We start from the raw sequence: 17956 nt of genomic DNA, 5'->3' as shown, positions 1-17956 counted from the left end.
GCAATACTGGCACAATTGCCAATGACAAATGAAGCTCCAAGATAAAGGACTAAGCCAGCATATGGTTTTGTGGATGCGGAAAGTTATGTGTAGTTAGTCAAGTTTGTACACAGTCGTCTGAAAGATTCTCAACATTTTTACAATGATTATTGCAGACCTGCAATGAGACACTAGAATATTCACTTTTACATAGAAAAGTGATGCTGCTTCAATAGAGGCAATATGCGAAAATGGCCGTATGATATGCAGCAGTATTAGTAGTGCACAATAAAGGTTCCCAAGAGGCTAAAATTGTGGCCCTCCTACAGCCTGGAAATAAAACCCCATATACTTTGCTGATATGCACAGAAATACTGCCTGTTGATAACTAGACATACGCTGCACCTACCTCCACCATCTGTGCTTGCCTTGGATTGCAATGCCTTATGTAACATGCACAAAGGGATTGTACTTTATTTTGCAATTAATTTTGCATGTACATTTTGGTGAACTGTCTGCAGCTACAGGGCCTGCTTTTGAGCTGCATAGATTGTTTTCTCCTCATGGAAGTTTACAGTTGACAAGTGTTCTGTTCGGTTTATAGGGTTTAATGTCTACAGGCTATGAGGGATGCTGTAGTGGACAGCTCCAGAAAATTCTGACCACCTGGGTTTTTTATGTGCACTGACATCGCAAAGTACAAAGCCGCCTTGCATTTCGCCTCCATCAGCTGCCACTGCAGCTGAGAGTAAATGTGTATCCTTGGGATCAGCAATCAAACTCTCTTATCACTGAGCCACTGCAGCAGGGTACAAGTGAACATGGCTGAAAACAGATCCACGACATGAAAAGTTTTCCCAGCTGGTGTACCTGTAGGCATAAGTTCAGGTGCAGAAACATTTTCTACAAGATTCTGCCTTGCAAACAAGCAACATTTGTGCACAACCTGCAAGGAGGCTGCAGTGACAAAGCTAAGGTAAAGCTTGGCCACAAAGCTGCACATGCAAAAAATGAAATGATGCATTTTGAAAAGCCCAATGCTCAGCTTCATTCAAAGATGTGTACACAGCCAAAATTCCTTTCGCCAAACATGAAATCCATGTTTCCTGCACAGCTGTTGTGCATAAAATGCCCATCTGAAAACCGATAATCAAAAGTTTCGCACCTTGCTTAACTGTGAGGAATCCATTTTTATTGCATGCTTCATGCTTACTCAAGCTGTTGGGCTGTTCCTAATTCGTTAGCATTGTGCAAATTATTGCAGTGCAAGTTTGCCAGCTGGCTAATGTGCATCATTTAAAATGATGCACTCTAGCCCGCAACCAAGCTTGAACAAAACTAGCCAGGGTTCTTCAATAAATTTGCATTTCGGAAACACCCTGGAGCCTGAAAGTTGCAAGGAATGGCGATTGCTAAATGGCTTTTTTCAGCTGCACAGTGCCTTCAATAAGCTCAAGCTTATGACACTATTTGGCAGTAAAGTCTTCTACTGGCCTGATTGGTGCACTATCCACAAAAAAGCATTGGCACACGTGCTGAGCAAGTCTAGATTAGGAAATGTTAAATGGTTCACAGGGCAAAGCACAAGCTGCTTTATTCTAGGTGTAGGAAATTACCAACATTACAAAATAGTTAGAGGGTACGTACACAGGACAGGAAAGGAAATGGCTGACTAAATATTCTCAGCCTGTGGAGTCATCTGCCCGACTGTTGGGTCAAACGCTATGCAACCACTAGATAATTCCATTCTTAAAAGCTTGGGCTCGCCTCATGACAAAGGCATTAATATTTCTCTATTTTGCTGCATTAAATAGCCGTATTGCTGACACAAGTTGCAAGTCTGCGAAGTGTTCACTAGACAAACTGCTTTCAAGCAATGTAAACCGTGAACGCCACTACTTCTACCGTTCCACTAGCACAAGCAGCAAGCATCGGTGCCGGAGAGCTTCTAGCAAAGAACACTCAGAAGCATAAAAGTCGCACAAAAAAGTGCCTCGGTAGTAGTTAAACCGCTTGCGTTTTTCATTCCATAAGGTAAATAAACATGCGGTGCCGTTTCGAATGTCATCAGCAGAGCGAGGGGTGCAGACAAGAGTAGTAGCCAAAGGAGAAATCTTCCCTACCGTGGTGGCATTCTATGCCATCAAGAGCAGCTCCCTCGAATACCGCGCGATGGGCCCTACGTAGCCGCAGTGCTCATCAATGTGCTGGGCGAGGAAAAAAGGTTAATAAATTATATTAAAAGCGATGGAATTCGGGCAAAAACGGCGGTAAGCAGATCGGAATAGAGTTTGGACAGCCAGAGAAAAGCCTACATTTTTTGTCCTGATTCAACCTCCTTAGTCCCGGCGTCAGAAGTGTGCACTTAGGTGCACACTTCTGAACCTAAGCACAAAGATATAACTTTCATAAAGCACAAAACAACCGGCGCAACAAAACGCAACATCTCGTATAGCGGGAACAATCGCGCCGTCGCGAGGACGTGCGGCGGCCCTTTGACGTCTTATGTCCTTACCTGCAAGAAAAAGCAGCACCTTGGATGCGGGACGTGTTATTTATTAGCGAGGACCGTGAAACTTTGTAATGGGTAAACATTCAGGACGAGAAATCTTCAAAAAAGACGGTCACTTATGCGTCTCAGCGCAAAACATGGAGGCAGCCATCTTGAATGTTTTGGTTTTTTTCTCTTTTTGGTGTACATACACAACAGATGGCGCGAGACGCTACAAAAACGATAATGATGATAATGGCCGCGAATTTTGAAAATTTAATTTGCGCAGAAGGATGGCGTTTTTCGCTTAAATTAGGCGCAAATTCGACGAGTTTATAGGCAGACGCCAGGCATGAAAGGGAGATTCAGTTTGGCCACGAAAAAAAATTTACGCCATACATAGCATAAAAACAAATCCCACTAATAGTCATTTTCGACTTGAATTACACTCGGAGACAACTTATGGCAGTGTGGCCAAGGCTAGGCAGAAAATGCAAGATAGGCCAATGTTCCCTAGCCTTGGAAAAGGAGCCAACTCACCCCTAGTGACTTTACACTTTCTCTTCAATTTATCCCTTTCACCCGTCCCCTCGCCTTCCACAAGGCAAGAGGACCATGGCCTGTCCTCTTTCCTTTCCTGTCTGGCCTTGGCCACAGTGAGAGAAAAAAAAAAAAAATGGGGGGGGGGGGGGGGTATCCCTTAGTATATACATAAACTATACTGACAATGAAACATGAACTGATCGGGCAGCGCCTAGCTTGTCTGTGCGACCCTCCATAGCAGTTGCAGATCCTGTATGGCCCGAGAACTTGTGTTCCGTCCAAAAAGCAAGGAAAGGCACAAGCTTTCTAAACTGGTTTATTTTATTTCATACATACTGCTAGCCTCCTTTTGGAGGCTGTTGCAGGTTTGGGGCATAATATAGAAACAGCAAATGACAGGAATACTGACAATCCACACTTGTCTAATTTTTATATAGTTCTATATGGCAGTGTGGAACAAGAAATGGAAAAGAAGGATATGATACAATACAATCACGCTGAAGACACATGTTTCACTATATTTGTACAGAGGTCAGGCTACACATATATAGGGTACTCAAGGAACAATTGCCAGCCGTGAACTGAACCCATCTAGTGATGAGCAATTAACCACTTCATCGGCTAAACCATTCCATTCGCGGACCGCCAGGGGAAAGAAGGAGAACATGAACATATCACAGCGTGCTCGATACTCGACTAGATGCTTGGAATGACGCATTCTTTTGTTTCTCTGTGGTGACAGTTTAATAAATTTGGAAGCTGTATGCAATCAAGAACATCCACACCGTGCGTGCTGCATAGCAAACAGCCTTCGGATACTTGCCGTTGAATCAAACTATAATTGGAGTCTCTATAAAAGTCCTGACCATGAACTACAGTACTTTATGTTGCTTTTCACCTCATCTTGGTTTGCAACTTCAGGTTTAGGTTCATTGCACTGGCAAGTTCTGAGTGTAACTATAGGCAGGGGTGTTGGAAGAGGAGGAAAGGCAGGGAGGTTAACCGAAGAAGAAACCGATTTGCTACTCTGCACTGGGGGAAGGGGGTAAGTGGATATAAAAGTGATGTGTAAAAGAAAGTTACAGAAATATGAAGTCAGTACTGTCACATCACAGCCATATCACGTCGCATCGCAGCAAAATCACAGTCTACCGATCAGGCCCGTGGTTTTCATGAAGCAGAGCAGTGCCTGGGAGGTCTTCACCGCAGACGATCGCCGCAGCCAATGGCATATAATCTTGATTTCTGTCAGCGGGTGTCCATATAGACACTCTAGTGCAGGGCAGAGAAATTGTTTTTCCGCATTGTATGTGGTCCACTCGCAAAGAATGTGGCCTATAGTCTTGTCAGACCCACAGGTTGCACATGCAGGGCTATTAGCCATATCTATCACAAACGAATGAGAATTTGTGAACGCTACACCAACCCACAGGCAGCACAGCAAAGTTGCTTCACGTCGGGGTAGGCCGTGTAGAATCCGGAGCTTCAGGTCAGGAGCAGGGGTGCCGAGAGGCCTGTTCTGCTTATGATATAATGACAGCACCACATTTAAGCTGCAGTGAATATGTTTTGTTAAGAATGTTGCAATAAGTGGGTACCGCACGGTTGCTGATTTATCTATACATAGGAGAGTGTCCCCCTTATATGATACAGGGAAAGAAATAACCACATAGCAATCAAAAGGATGGAGGAAGGAGAGACTGATGACAGCATGCTTTCTTGCCACTGAAAAACTGTGGAATAATAGAAATCAGGCTAGTGCCAAGAGACGGTTGGTTGGTATCTGGTTTATGGGGTTTAATGCCCCAAGCATCTCGAGTCGTATGACATCAAGAGAAGTTGTTATGGAAAAACCAAGCACATATAACAGTAGGACAAAAAAAAAAGACATAACAGAACTTGCCCAGACATAACAGATAAACAAATAAACAGACAAGTGTAGCAGTATAACACCAAAGCATTGTGCCTTACAACATATTTACAAATTTGCTTCCATGTGAATGCAGGAACTTGTTATAGCCTTTTCAAGATCATGGAATCAAGCATGTTGCATGCAAGGGCAAAAGTGGCTGTAAGCGTGGGAAGGTAACACAAGCCGCTGACAAGGAGAAAGCTTTGAAACAGTTCACAGGAATAGGGAACGTAAGGCACAATGAGCAGGTACAGGTCTGGACAGTATCAAGGAAGTGACAGTGGCTGCGCACGATTGCATCGCATGAATGTGAAATGTGTAGCCTCTCAAATGACGTCAATGTATCCATATGCATTTGCATTTTAGCGTGCTGTTGCTGTTTGTTTGCTTTTCTTTTTTTAGCGAAGTGGGGGCTTGACTATGGCAGGCCTGAACTGTTTGAGATCAAGTTAAATATTTATCTAAAGCTTTCCCGAGGCCTAAAACTCCATTTGTGTTGTATCTGTGGAAATACGATTTCCCATCATCATTCTGTTGTTCTGTAAACTGATGTCCATTTAAAGCAAGAATAACATCAGGAGAATGTGGCTGCTAATATTTAATTTCGCATCAGATGCTTAAGCTAGGGCAGCGCAAAATGCTGAAGCCAGTCTAGTGCTCAATAATACTGGGTGAGAGAGAGAGAGAGAGATATATTTTAATGGCAACAGGAGATGTCTGCCTGGTGGTAAGCCTAGCATGCTACTCCTGATGAGGGTTGAGGGATGAAGGTGACAGTGTGTGGGAGGGGAAGGGGAAATAAATGAGAAAAAAAGAGAATCGGTGCTGGATGAGGTTAGAGCATTGAAGGATACTGGTTTATATCTACGGCACTCACACGCCATGCACGACTATCCTACGAGGGTGTGAAGGAGCAAGCAGTCGGAGGTTGTAAGCCCAAGCCATGGATGACAATAAGGACAAGTGAGCGGATGTCTATACTATGAGGTAATGCTAATTTAAGCATCTAGATCGTCATCATCATCCTCAGCCTGACTATACCCACTGCAGGGCGAAAACCTCTCCCATATTCCTCCAATTAACCCGGTCCTGTGCGAGCTGCATCCACTTGACCCCTGCAAACTTCTTAATCTCATCCACCCACCTAATTTTCTGCCGCCCCCTGCTACGCTTTCCTCCCCTTGGAATCCAGTTTGTTGCCCTAAGCGACCATCACTTATCCTTTCCTCGCGCTACATGTCCTGCCCATGCCCATTTCTTCTTCTTGATTTCCATTAGAATGTCAGTGACTTGAGTTATTTCTCTGACCCACTCTGCACGCTTCCTATCTCTTAACGTTATCCCTACCATTTTTCTTTCCATAGCCCTCTGCGTTGTCCTCAACTTTAGTAGAACCCTCTTTGTTAGCTTCCATGTTTCAGTCCCATAGGTAAGTACAGGTAAGATGCAACTGTTGTATGCTTTCCTCTTGAGCGATACCGATAAACTGCTAGTCATAATCTGGGAGTACTTGCCAAATGTGCTTCATCCCAGTCTTATTCTCCTTGTTATTTCCCTTTCATGGTCCGGATCTGCTGTTACTACCTGTCCTAAATAGATATATTCGCCTACCACTTCCAGTGCTTCGCTACCTAATGTAAACTGTTTTTCCTTCCCTAGGCTATTAAACATTAGCTTAGTCTTCTGCATATTGATTTTCAAGCCTACTTTTTCACTTTTTCTGTCTAGGTCATCATTCTTTGCAATTCATCCCCTGAGTTACTTAGCAAGGCAATGTCATCAGCAAATCGCAGATTACTGAGGTATTCTCCATCTACTCTTATCTCTAACTGCTCCCATTCTAGATGTCTTCTTTCTTAGATTCTAGCATCTAGATGTCACTGCATAAATTGTTCATGGTTTTTTGTGCACCTATTTCTGCTTACAGCTTTTTCTTTGCTTGCAATGTAAATTATTTGTGTTTATTTGGTGAATCCCCCCTGATGCAATGCCCGCAAAGGCCCTTAGGGTATTTGAAATAAATAAATAAATAAAAAAAATATATGGGTGTGTAGTGCTAACAGTGAGTGCTGGAGTAGCTCGGTGCAGTAAGCAGCCAACAAGTGTGGCAGTTACGAGACGTAGTGTTGGGTTGAGTGCTAGGGTATTATAGCGTGCGTATAAGTGTGTATTGCAACCCAGATTCAATTTCAGTTTGGTGGAATGACTATATTCATTGGGTATAGGGTGTGGCATGTCCAGACGATACCAACGACAATGGCAACAATGTGGCCTCACAGATTGACACTCATATGTTTTAATTGTTGCTATAAATGTTTTTCAGTCACTTAACAAATTGCTATCCATAGCAGAAACGATACTCATGCACTGAAAAATAAAATGAAAATACTGAATATAATGCACATATATATACCTTGGTACATGTACTGTACATGTAGGGAGCCAAGGATGCGAAAGTTGTCCAGAATAAACGAGCGGCTGCGTCTCCAAGACTGCTGAAAGTAAAAACAAAAAATGGCATAGACACATGTAAACACTGAAATGAAGTGAGTGCTCTACCAAGCAGCATTGCATATGAGATATCAGCCCAAGTTTATAGTCTACTAACATGTATACAGCAACAAGGCAGCTGCAAGTGACCTGAAGGAAGTTAAGCAAGCTACCTTCCTGGCCGCATTTTGGCAGCTCGCTGCATTCGTTACTCTGGGCCTCAAGCGAACTACTGTATATTGTGTCATAGTGTATATATATATTTTTTATTTTTACCTACCCTATCCTTTCTCCCTATCGTTCACCTCTTTGATTTCCTCTACCCCTTCCTCGCTATCCACCGCCCCTGTTCAGGTGCTTCAGATATCAGATACCGGGGTTGGCAAACATCTTTTCTTTCCTTTTGTATATGTAATAAAATAACCACTAAAACAACAAATGCTGCTAATACTAATCATCTTAAATTAGAATCAGATAAGCAGCAAGCTGACACAGTATAGTGCCTACGTTGTCGTGTTGCGCTGTCGCAAGCTCCTGATAGAAAAAAAAAAAATGTATTTGCGCAAAGCTTTGTTGGAAACAATTTCATTCCTTCCAAAGTCATTTTTGCTATACTGCTTATATATCGATACATGTTCTGATAAAACACACGAGTTTTGCACCGTCTTCAGATTGCTTTCCGAAGCTAGAAGGTGGCATCCATGCCACAGAGATATAAGTAATTGACAAATTGCACGCTAATTTCGATCTGTCATATCTGCAAGCTCAAAAACAATTAAGTACCGGGTTGCAGTTTACCTTAATTCACTGCTGAATGACACCTCTCGCATTGATTTCGCGGACAAAAATGGACACGACACCCACCTACCGCTGCACTCAGCGCACAATGTCAAAAAACAACAGCAATGACAATGGCTTACGTGAGAAGCGACGGCCGATGTCGTCAATCCAAAAGCTCTGGCGCCGTCGGCGACAACGAGGAAAGGGCCGAAAAGCCCGCCAGCCCGCCAAGAATCTGGGGACAAATTCAGACTCAACTAGGCACATAATAGTCAGCATTTAGGTACTTTGTAAAAACATGGCGTTCAATGCGTTTGGGGAAATCTAGGGACAAAGTTTTAGCCGAAAAAACCCTATTCATGGCGGGTTTTAGTCTCGCCCCGCGGCGGGGGCTGCCGCTGAATGATCGCCGCGGTGGCGCTGCGGTGAACCGGAGTGCGCCACTGCTGACGGAGCAGACGACGCGCGCGCCTGTGCGCTTCAAAATGCATTCGCTGCATGCTCATTGTCAGGTGCCTTGTACTACATGCGATGCCGCTCTTTAGTCTTTGATTTCAGTTTAGTCGTAATATTGAATTCGCAGCCGAGTTGTTGGCATAACCACGGATGCGACTTTTTCTTTTTTTTTTTCGTGAGCGAAGTTTTGCGCGCATGCCCCTGAGCCGATGTAGAAACGAAGCTGCTTTTTATACCCTATTATCCTGCTGAAGCTACCGCCGTGCCGTATTGTAATGAAGACTTCTGAGGATTTTGTGCAAACAATTGCTCTTGCATGGAGGACTATACTAGACGCACATTCTAGGCTCCAAGGACCATGTGTGCGAGCAACAGAGCGCTGTCGCCGGCGTTTTCATTCACGCTATAGTTTCATCTTAACTTCTTCGGACGTTTATAAGCTAAGTTATAACACGTATGTAGAACTAGAAACTTTCGGATGCATGCACAATTAAAGCACGCAAGATGGGAACCCGAGCCCTTCAAATCGCACCGCGCTTCAAGGCAAACTGCTGATAGGCATTCTTTGGTACTTAGGAAGCCTAGTAGCCACTCATCAGAATATGTCATCACTTTTGCCGACTTCCGTTTTGCAACCTCTAAAACATATTTTAACAGCCAGCTGTTAGTTGAGAGGAAGGGCACTAACACTTCTTTCAAACTCTGTCCTTGAAGGTGTTCATTTTTCATTTCACCGAGAGCTTTTACCAGCTTTGCCACCTTGTCCTTCGTACGACAAACTGCTCGAGACATAGAAGTCCGTCTCTTAATTTTTTCTTCTTCTTGACAGGGTGTTCTGAGTTAACTTTCGCAAGTATTTGCAGGCTATATGCATGTTGCATCAGAAATAATGGTACAGTTCGTCGCAAATTAAGCAACGCCCATTGTAGGTGGGAAAAGTCTTGGTAATAGGCTTCAATCCGCTGCCAGGACACAAGCTGAGTTTCGCAATGTCCTGAATAAGATTAATTACCTCTTCTGTCGACTTTACAGCTATCTCATTGACTTTGTTTCCTCGAATGCACACAGCAGCATTCATGGCAGCTTCAGCACTGCGATGGAACAGAACTCGCCGATGGCAATTGCCTCCGGAGATTCGCCCTCGCTTGAGTGGCACTATGCGAATGTTCATTGTTCAACATCAGAAAGATCGACATTTGTCCCCAGTGGCGGTAGCATGCAGCTTTCTGCATTCCTGGAGCAGGCTCACGTCACACGATCCACCATCGCTGTATTCTTCAACTGGCTCCAGATGCTTCAGGATCAGTGCACTTTTTTTCTTTCTCCACAGGTCTCCCTGCTGACTGTTTTTGCTCGTACAAGTTGCGCTCCTTTCTCTTGAGAGGCAGGGGTTTCAACAAGTATTTTGGAGTGTCAGGAAACAGCGTTGAGATGGCATCCTTCGTGAGTTGCGTAACATCCCGGGGAATCGCAATTACCTTTAGGTATTAAAACTTCGCTCAATAAAGCAGGGTTTGAAGTGTCGCTCACAAACGTCGACACTATAGCTTATTCGTGTTACAGTAATGTGAGGGCAACCCCGATCCGGATCATCCGATATTTATATATACCGATATTTATATCAACGTCCAGGATTTCCTGTCTGCAACTCATAAAATAATGGGGAAGATATTCACCACTTGTGGGTTTGCCCGCCACTGAAGCCGACAATATCGGCACCTGAAGGCAGTGGGCCTTTCACCGAGCAACCCATATTCGTACATTGCTTGCACGCAAGGGCCTTATCATCGTTCTCTCTTCAATTTTATTAGAACACAGCCAACCTATTTTCTTTCATTTATTACGCCTTTTCATTTTCGTTTTGCATATTCCTTTATGCCCTAGCTGAGACAATAAACAATGTTATTACCTTTGCCGCCGCGCTTGATGTTGCGCTCCCACTCTTGCCTCTTCCCTGCGTCTTTCGGCGTCCTGAAGAGAGAACATTTCACCTTGCACGAGCGCTACCCGGTCTGCGTATATCCGATCCCAACAAACGGATGCGGCGCGAGGGGGAAAACGAAGATGGAGAGGGAGAAGAGGCCGTCGGCTGGCTGTTACGAGCTGCGGCCGGCACCCCCATTCAACGCTAGCGACCCGTGGGCCTCGGCCAACACCCTCTCGGCGCCCGTGTTGTGGTGGCAGCAGTAGCAGTGCGCGATACGCGTTGTTGCGTGGATGTGTGTGCGCGCTCTTGTGCTATACTTGTGCCGCGAGTTTTCTCCAAAGACCGCATGAGGCTAGTCATCTTGTCTTGCCCTGGATGAACTAAATGCGATTTGTGCATTGATTCAATCGCTGGCGCAAGGCCGCTCCACGAAGCCCTTCGTGGCTGCGACGCAGGTTTGTTACATACCGCTTACATGCAAATCGGCCCCGAAATGCGATCTATTTTATGAGGTAACCCAAGCCTTGTATTTCGGCAAGATCCCCACTAAGGTACGACTGTATTACTTACGCCCTCCGGTGAAGAAAAGACCTGCATTTAAAAAAAAAGCAAACCGTCCGCGGCTGTGCTTTCTGACCGCCTCTACTGCGTGCAGACACGTTCCGCCGTGCATGCAGTGAGAGTGATTTGTGCATTTCGCAAGGCGACAATGAAATGAAAGTGCGGAGACCAAAAGCACTTGGCTGCTTTCGGGATGACGTGTTTTGTTCTACTGACAGTAATGTGCGGCTTCTGCAAGCTCTAAATGAAACAGCTGTGATTGAAGTTTGGTTATGTGTGAAGCACGAAGTTTGTTACTCGTCCGCTTTCATGAATGACATGCACGCCCTTTTTTATTTGATCTTGGAAACCAATTCCAAAATTTGGAGATCGCCCGCACTATCATCAGAGGAAGTGACCTTTACAGTATGAAACATTGTTTTTGTATGCTACTTTTTCGATAAATGACAGCAATGTGGCACTTTTCAGAACAATCTTGTTTGCGTTATGCCCCGTCGCCATCTGCTGCCTCTGACTGCACTCGCGAGTTTAGTTTCGTTAATTTGCATGGTTACTAAACAGCGTTTTGTTGCTCTTTTGGTGTGGTATAAGGGGTTCAACTTCTAAAAGCAAGTTTCTTTTTTTTTGCAAAGTAAGTGATGACAATTTGTTGCTACAATATATTAATCCATTTCTCTCCGCCACCAGCCCAAAGTGCCATGTCCGGTGAAGGTATATGTCTATACTGATCAGTTAAGCGAGACAGAATGCATGAAACAAAGTCAGTGACTGTTTTCACATAGAGGAATAGAGAAGAAGTAATTCATTTGTAGCCAATGTGCATGAAGCAAAAAAGGTACTATCATTGGCATGTTTTAACCTTTGCAGCATATCTGTGCTCTTGCTGCCCATGCAGCCACTAGTTGCTACTGTTACGATATGGACAAACTGTCCCGATGAACTAGAATTCTGGCAGGGATTGTCCACAATCACTATAATATTTGGCTTCTGCTGTGCCTTGGTTGTATAGTCCTTCCCCCTAGCAATAGCAACACACTTTCACCACTAGTACATCAAGTGAATGTTGCTGGTTTGCATCATGCACCTTGCAGCAGCAACCTTGTGCCACTCTTAGGATAAATTAAATTTGAAGGGAATAAACACTGCATGTGATGAATAAGACACCAGTGGAGTGCACATCAATAGAGTGCCCAGATGTACAGGCGCCCAAATCTTTAACTGGCGTGCGCGAGCGGCGACTTTTCTGTGCGTCAGCGCCCTATGACAGAGCGAAGTTGGAAACAGGATGAGGCTAAGCGCATGCTCACAAAGCACGCTCAGCTGGACGCGTCGTCTGCCAGGCTGTTCCGTCCAGCTGAGCGTGCTTTGTGAGCATGCGCTTAGCCTCATCCTGTTTCCAACTTCGCTCCGTCATAGGGCGCTGACGCACAGAAAAGTCGCCGCTCGCGCACGCCAGTTAAAGATTTGGGCGCCTGTACCATTCACAGTAGCATACTGCACCAGTTAAAACTGTCAAAAAGTGTGAGAAGCTCATAGCCAACTTTATTATAAGCGGAACATATTTCAGCTCCATCATGTAATGAGTTGCAAGACGAGAAGCGAAACTTTTCCATAGACGTATCATCAATAGTGGTATTTAGTTAGAAATGTTGCAGTAAGGTGTTCACTTGGCACAAATGGTCTGAGGCTAAGGTTGATGGAAACTGCCTAGCCGGTGTCATCGTCCAGAAGAGCCAGACTTTTTCCATGGCCACAGTGGAAAATGTGAAGTGCTTCCGAGCTTCTCCTTTCCTACTTTTTTTACCCTCCGTCTTTGTTTATACATAACTTATTTTTCATTTTCAATTCAGTTTCATTGCTTCATTAACATAAACTTGTATTTTTCACGTTGAGAAAAACATCCATGAGCAATTTCATTGCTTTAAAATATGGACCTCTGTTAAGAACTTATTCCTGCTTCATTTCTTCACATGCACCAAGCAAAAACCATTAAGCTCTGGTGTCGTAATTTCTGGATGCATAAACAATACTGCCCTACACTGTCACTATCTCCAAAAAAATCTGTTATTGTGTCCTGTAAAGCTGGAAAAAAGGTACAAAATTCTTGTGATGCTCAAGTTGGCAGACAATCCCTGCATATTGTCAATTTCAGTCGTACTCCATGTCTGTCATCTTAAAGTAGAAGGGTATGAAAAGTGAACCAGATATGATTAACGCAGCCTTTTCGATATATTTTGTTCTTAGTGACTTATGAATACACAGCATTCTAAATATATTTTCTGTCACATATGGCCCCTATAGCCAACATGATTAAATGGTTTAGAAGAATGTCAGTTTGGGCTAAATAGTGCATACTGTTCGAGACTGAAAATAATAGTGCTAAGAAGTGACACAAGAGAGAATGACGCAGGACGAGCGCTAAATTCATCTGACCTTTATTCACTGCCAAGGCAGCAAATATATAGAAATTTTAAGGCATGCGCATGAACAACAACACGACGCATTAAACAAACCGTTCAAGATATGTCATCTCGGTCTTGAAAAGGTGAACCGATGTACCACTCACACGCTTTCCCTCTCTTTCTTATGTGAAACGCCTCCAAGACCTCGCGTGCCTTCAAATCTCTACTTCTGCCCAGAATCTTTATGTCATGAAGCCGTGGTTCACATATCTTTCAGTGCACGCATATTTTTTCCCCCGGTGCATGTTTTGCCGCTCGCTTGCACAATGCTGTGAAAGATGTGCACCTCCTGGTTCTTTTTGTGATAGTACATGCTCAGCTGCACGGTCATTCACACGGCGCCTCGATTCGCCCACACAGGCTTTTCCGCAGGCCAGTGGTATCTCATATACTACTCCTATGCAGCACTTCACATACTGCTTGCCATGTTTTTTGCTGCAAGCGCCCTCCTTTTCATTGCTCGCAATGCATGCGCATAATTGTGCAAGCTTTCGTGGAACCTTTTTCACATTGTGCGGAACCCTGTGAACATAGGGTACCACTTCTGGTTTCACGCTTGACTTTCTTGTCTCGCACGACTTTTTGAACATTACACGTTTGGTTTTCCTTAGGAAGGCTTCAGCATCACCAGTGATTACCGAGCTTGGGAACCCCGCCATAGCAAATCAATCCACTTGCTTTTCAAAGCTCGCCTGCATAGTATGTTCACACGACTTCACAAGAGCAGACCCAAGGCAGAGGTTAGCAATAGCGCGTTTCACAGTCTTTGAATGAACCGAGGAATAAGGCAGCAGCTCCTTCCGTGCTCGAGGCGAGTATTGCCAACACACGATGCTCGCCCAAGGTAATACTTAAATCTATACTTAAACTGAAAATATCCTCGCAAAGGGAGTTCACGGGTAAAACACAATCCCTGCCCCTCTTCTTGAAAGTTGGCTAAAACTGGGCTTACAGCATCTGTGTAGGTCAAATCTTTCTGTTCTTTAATAACTATTAGAAAATCATCAACATACCTGAAAACGTTTAGTACTTCCTTCTCAGTCAAACTGAGTTCTAGAGTGCGGTCATTAAAGGCTAAAAAAATGTTAGCACAGGGGCTACGCAGGATCTCATGCAAATCCTTCGTCTTTGTCGGTAAAAGCTGTTATCAAAAGATACAAACGTCACACTGAGATGAAATTATACCAGCTTCATAAAATTACTAATTGACACACCTGAGGAGTTCTGAAATCAACTGTGCCGCTACTCTCTATGGCATCCCTTACAGAAGTGAACAAGGAAGGCATCGTGGGGCTGTCACATGAATATGCATTCATGCACTTTGAACTCGGGTGACTACAGTTTCTGGACCAAAAAGGTACATTTAACCTAGCAGCAATGAACAATTGTCAGTATCCTTCCTTTAACTGTGCTTTGTAGGCCATATTTGTTAGCAGCTTCCTAGCACCCTCTACAGACAAAAGCTTGTGGATGTGTGTTATCAAACAGCCTGGTAGGTACCATAGGTTTTGATGGAACCAATAAGCTTGAAATGGTTGTGAAAATGTTATGAACTCTGGGGACTATGGTTTCTGGGCCAAAAAGGTACATTTAACCTAGCAGCAACAAACAATTGTCAGCATCCTTCCTTGAACTGTGCTTTGTAGGCCATATCCTACCTGCAACTCAAGTCTGAAGAGGTCTGTACCCACATTATGGCAGTTGTCCAGCTGTCCCCTTTCTTAGCAACCGAACTCTCGTGTTCATTCATGCTGCATATACATTTAGTATGTTTCCTTTTTGTTGTGGCATGAAAGGATTGGATAACCACAATATTTAAGATGACTACTGGCAGAGCACTCCAGTATTAAATTTAACAAGGACTTTATGACGTCTTAAATTACACAGCAGAAGTCAAACTGATTGAAGCACTATTGATTTTCTAATGTACCGGTGAAAAACGCAAGAACACACAATTTCAACAAAGACAGGCAATTTCCTTCAATTTGTTTACTGCACGGCAATGACATCTGAACAGCACGCACGAGCTGTTATAATTTGGTTAAAAAAAAAGTTGCATGCATCTGCTCTGGTGTATGTATGTAGGGTATGCTGTATTGCTATTTCTAAAGAAAAAAACACTTTGACCAAAATGTGGCTTCCCTGGCTTAGGGAGAGCGAACCACTTTGCGGCTCTTCATCTATTTACAAACAAACACTCTATTACCATCAAGCAAAAAGCCAGGCTTGCTAACCAAGTGTACATATGTTTTACAAAGCTAGAATTTGCATGTTTCGATTGTAGTTTGTACTGCCTTGCAGTGGATATCTAATGGGGGAGGCAGTACAACTGGTCGGCCCCACAGCTACAAATATAGCAACGACATACCAAACCCCCACAAAAATACTTATTATCGATGTGTGACCGCTTACAGAGTAAAGGATAAAAAATAATGATTTAGGCAACCAGCGCCAAGGCAACGACGAAATTGAGTCGTGTGTGTTGTCCATTTTGGCCTTGAAGTCGAACCAACTTGCCCACCAGCACAAGTCTCAATCGAACAGTATGAAGCATGAGCGCTCAAATCTCGAAGCACAAGTATAACAGTATAAATTTCAATTAATGACGGTGGCACCACCAAAGAAGTATATGGATCTAGCGCCAGTGCAGTCAAACCAGACAGGCAGACGCTTTAAAACTCGGATCAACATTATGCTACTAGCCAGAGCCAAGTACAGCCGCCCTGATTTTTAAAAATATAGCGCGAGCATCGACCAAACTGCTGGTCAGCGCCTTATAACGGCGATGAGCGTGAAAAACGGCGAGAGTTCGTGCATGCGCAAGAATGTGGAACGTCGCAAACAGATATTGGGGCAGGGCGTGTGTTTTTGTGATCTGAACAGCGTAGCAGAAGGCGCTCTCTCTTCGTGCGCGTGCGCGAACTCTCACCGTGTTGCTCGCTTATCGCCGTTATAAGGCGCTGAGTAGCAGTTTGGTCGACGCTCGCGCTATATTGTTAAAAATCAGGGCGGCTGTACTTGCGGGCAACACATGCGGCAACAGCCGTAGACACCCTATGGTAACAGCGGACCGCGTCCGTGAAAACCGCATACATTCAGAACATAAATATCTGTAGTGCATTTCCATAAGCACAAGACAATTCACGAAAGCCAATAGTTTAAAATCCGGCTTAATGTGGAAGCAGACGGTGCCTGAAGTGGTCATCAGAAAACCAACATCGCTTCAGCACTATTATTGCTGGGAAAAAATGTGAACTTGCAGCACAACTGTTTCCACACTCGTTTAAGGTTAATTTCAAAAGAAATGCTTTGCAAACCGGGAGGAGCAAAACAAACCTCTGAGATATTCTGAGGAGATAGCGAGCTCGCTATACTGGGCGCAGCCATCTTGCAAAATAACATCAATGACAAAAACAAAATGTGTCAAATATAGCCACATTTAACTGTTCCAAAACATGCACGCAAAGTAGTGAATTATATTGTATTTTGTGTTATGACGAGTAAACAAAATAATTTGTAATGTGTCTAAAGGCACATGATTGTATGTGAACAGTAGCAGTAAGCAGCGTAGCAACACAACGCAACCACAGCGACATTAGCAGCATGGCGCATTGTGGCGCAGCACGGGAAGAAACTTGTACACGGTGGTTTTGAATTCGGACATCATCAAAGTGGAGCCATAGAGCTTTCATCATCAGGAATGTTGTAAACTTCGGCAGTGGATCATGGTTCGGACCAGCGGACGGAGACCCGAGGACGACGAGCAGCGTAGGCGCGATGTGTTCCATGCAGTGATAACAAAGATGACCCTTCGTTTAGGACTCCATACGGGTGTTGTAGCTAGAACGCAGCTCAGGGCTTATTCCGAAGCACACGTCTCTGGCAAGGCTGTAAACAACCTAATATTTGAGACGGGGCCTGCTGTCATAAAAAGACTAGGATACTGCAGCTTTTTTCAGATGCCTGCGGCTGTTTCGCTGGTGATACTCTGACGATGCGCGAGTGCTGCCATGGCTTTGTGCAAACTTTGAAAAGCTGCATTTCAAAATGCGCGAAATAAGAGAGCTAGATAACGCAACCATGGTACATGCTCTCTAGGTAAGTATGAACTTCATGCTGCAAACTGAACTATAGCTCAATTATTCAGCAATCTTGATCCGAAGGTAATTGCGTGAAATGTAGGGACAAGGAAGAAATAATTAAGCCACCATCTTCTACAACTGCACAAATGTAACGAGCGCTCATATTTTGCACAGTTTTGCATAAAGTTCTCACAAGCAAGCTTCTTTCACCTCCCAGTTATGAGCCTGCATTGTGTGCCCGTTATTGCTTCCAAAGCATTTTATAACACCAGT

General features: G+C 44.1%; 1 protein-coding gene across 13 annotated transcripts in view; it reads right to left on the bottom strand.

Annotated features, from left to right (window-relative positions):
* LOC146182647 (serum amyloid A protein-like) overlaps positions 1-17956 on the bottom strand; it is a 123638-nt gene that overhangs the window by 63801 nt on the left and 41881 nt on the right. For 8 of the 13 annotated variants that reach the window (XR_014708631.1, XR_014708632.1, XR_014708635.1 and 5 more), the window contains 3 exons: positions 10561-10622; positions 8336-8430; positions 4300-7417 (listed from right to left, as the gene is read on the bottom strand). The exons of 3 other annotated variants lie outside the window; for them this stretch is intronic. The gene's annotated coding sequence lies outside the window, so the exon portion shown is untranslated. Of the gene's footprint in view, positions 1-4299; positions 7421-8335; positions 8431-10560; positions 10623-17956 lie in introns of those variants that run through there. 2 more of the 13 variants (XR_014708623.1, XR_014708627.1) reach the window with 2 other exon arrangements.

The sequence above is a fragment of the Amblyomma maculatum genome, chromosome 7 (genome assembly GCF_055883805.1).
Source record: "Amblyomma maculatum isolate TAMU_Amacu chromosome 7, ASM5588380v1, whole genome shotgun sequence".
NCBI lineage: Eukaryota > Metazoa > Arthropoda > Arachnida > Ixodida > Ixodidae > Amblyomma > Amblyomma maculatum.
The sequence above is the reverse complement of the archived record's forward strand: the minus strand, read 5'-3'. Positions and strand labels throughout refer to the sequence as shown.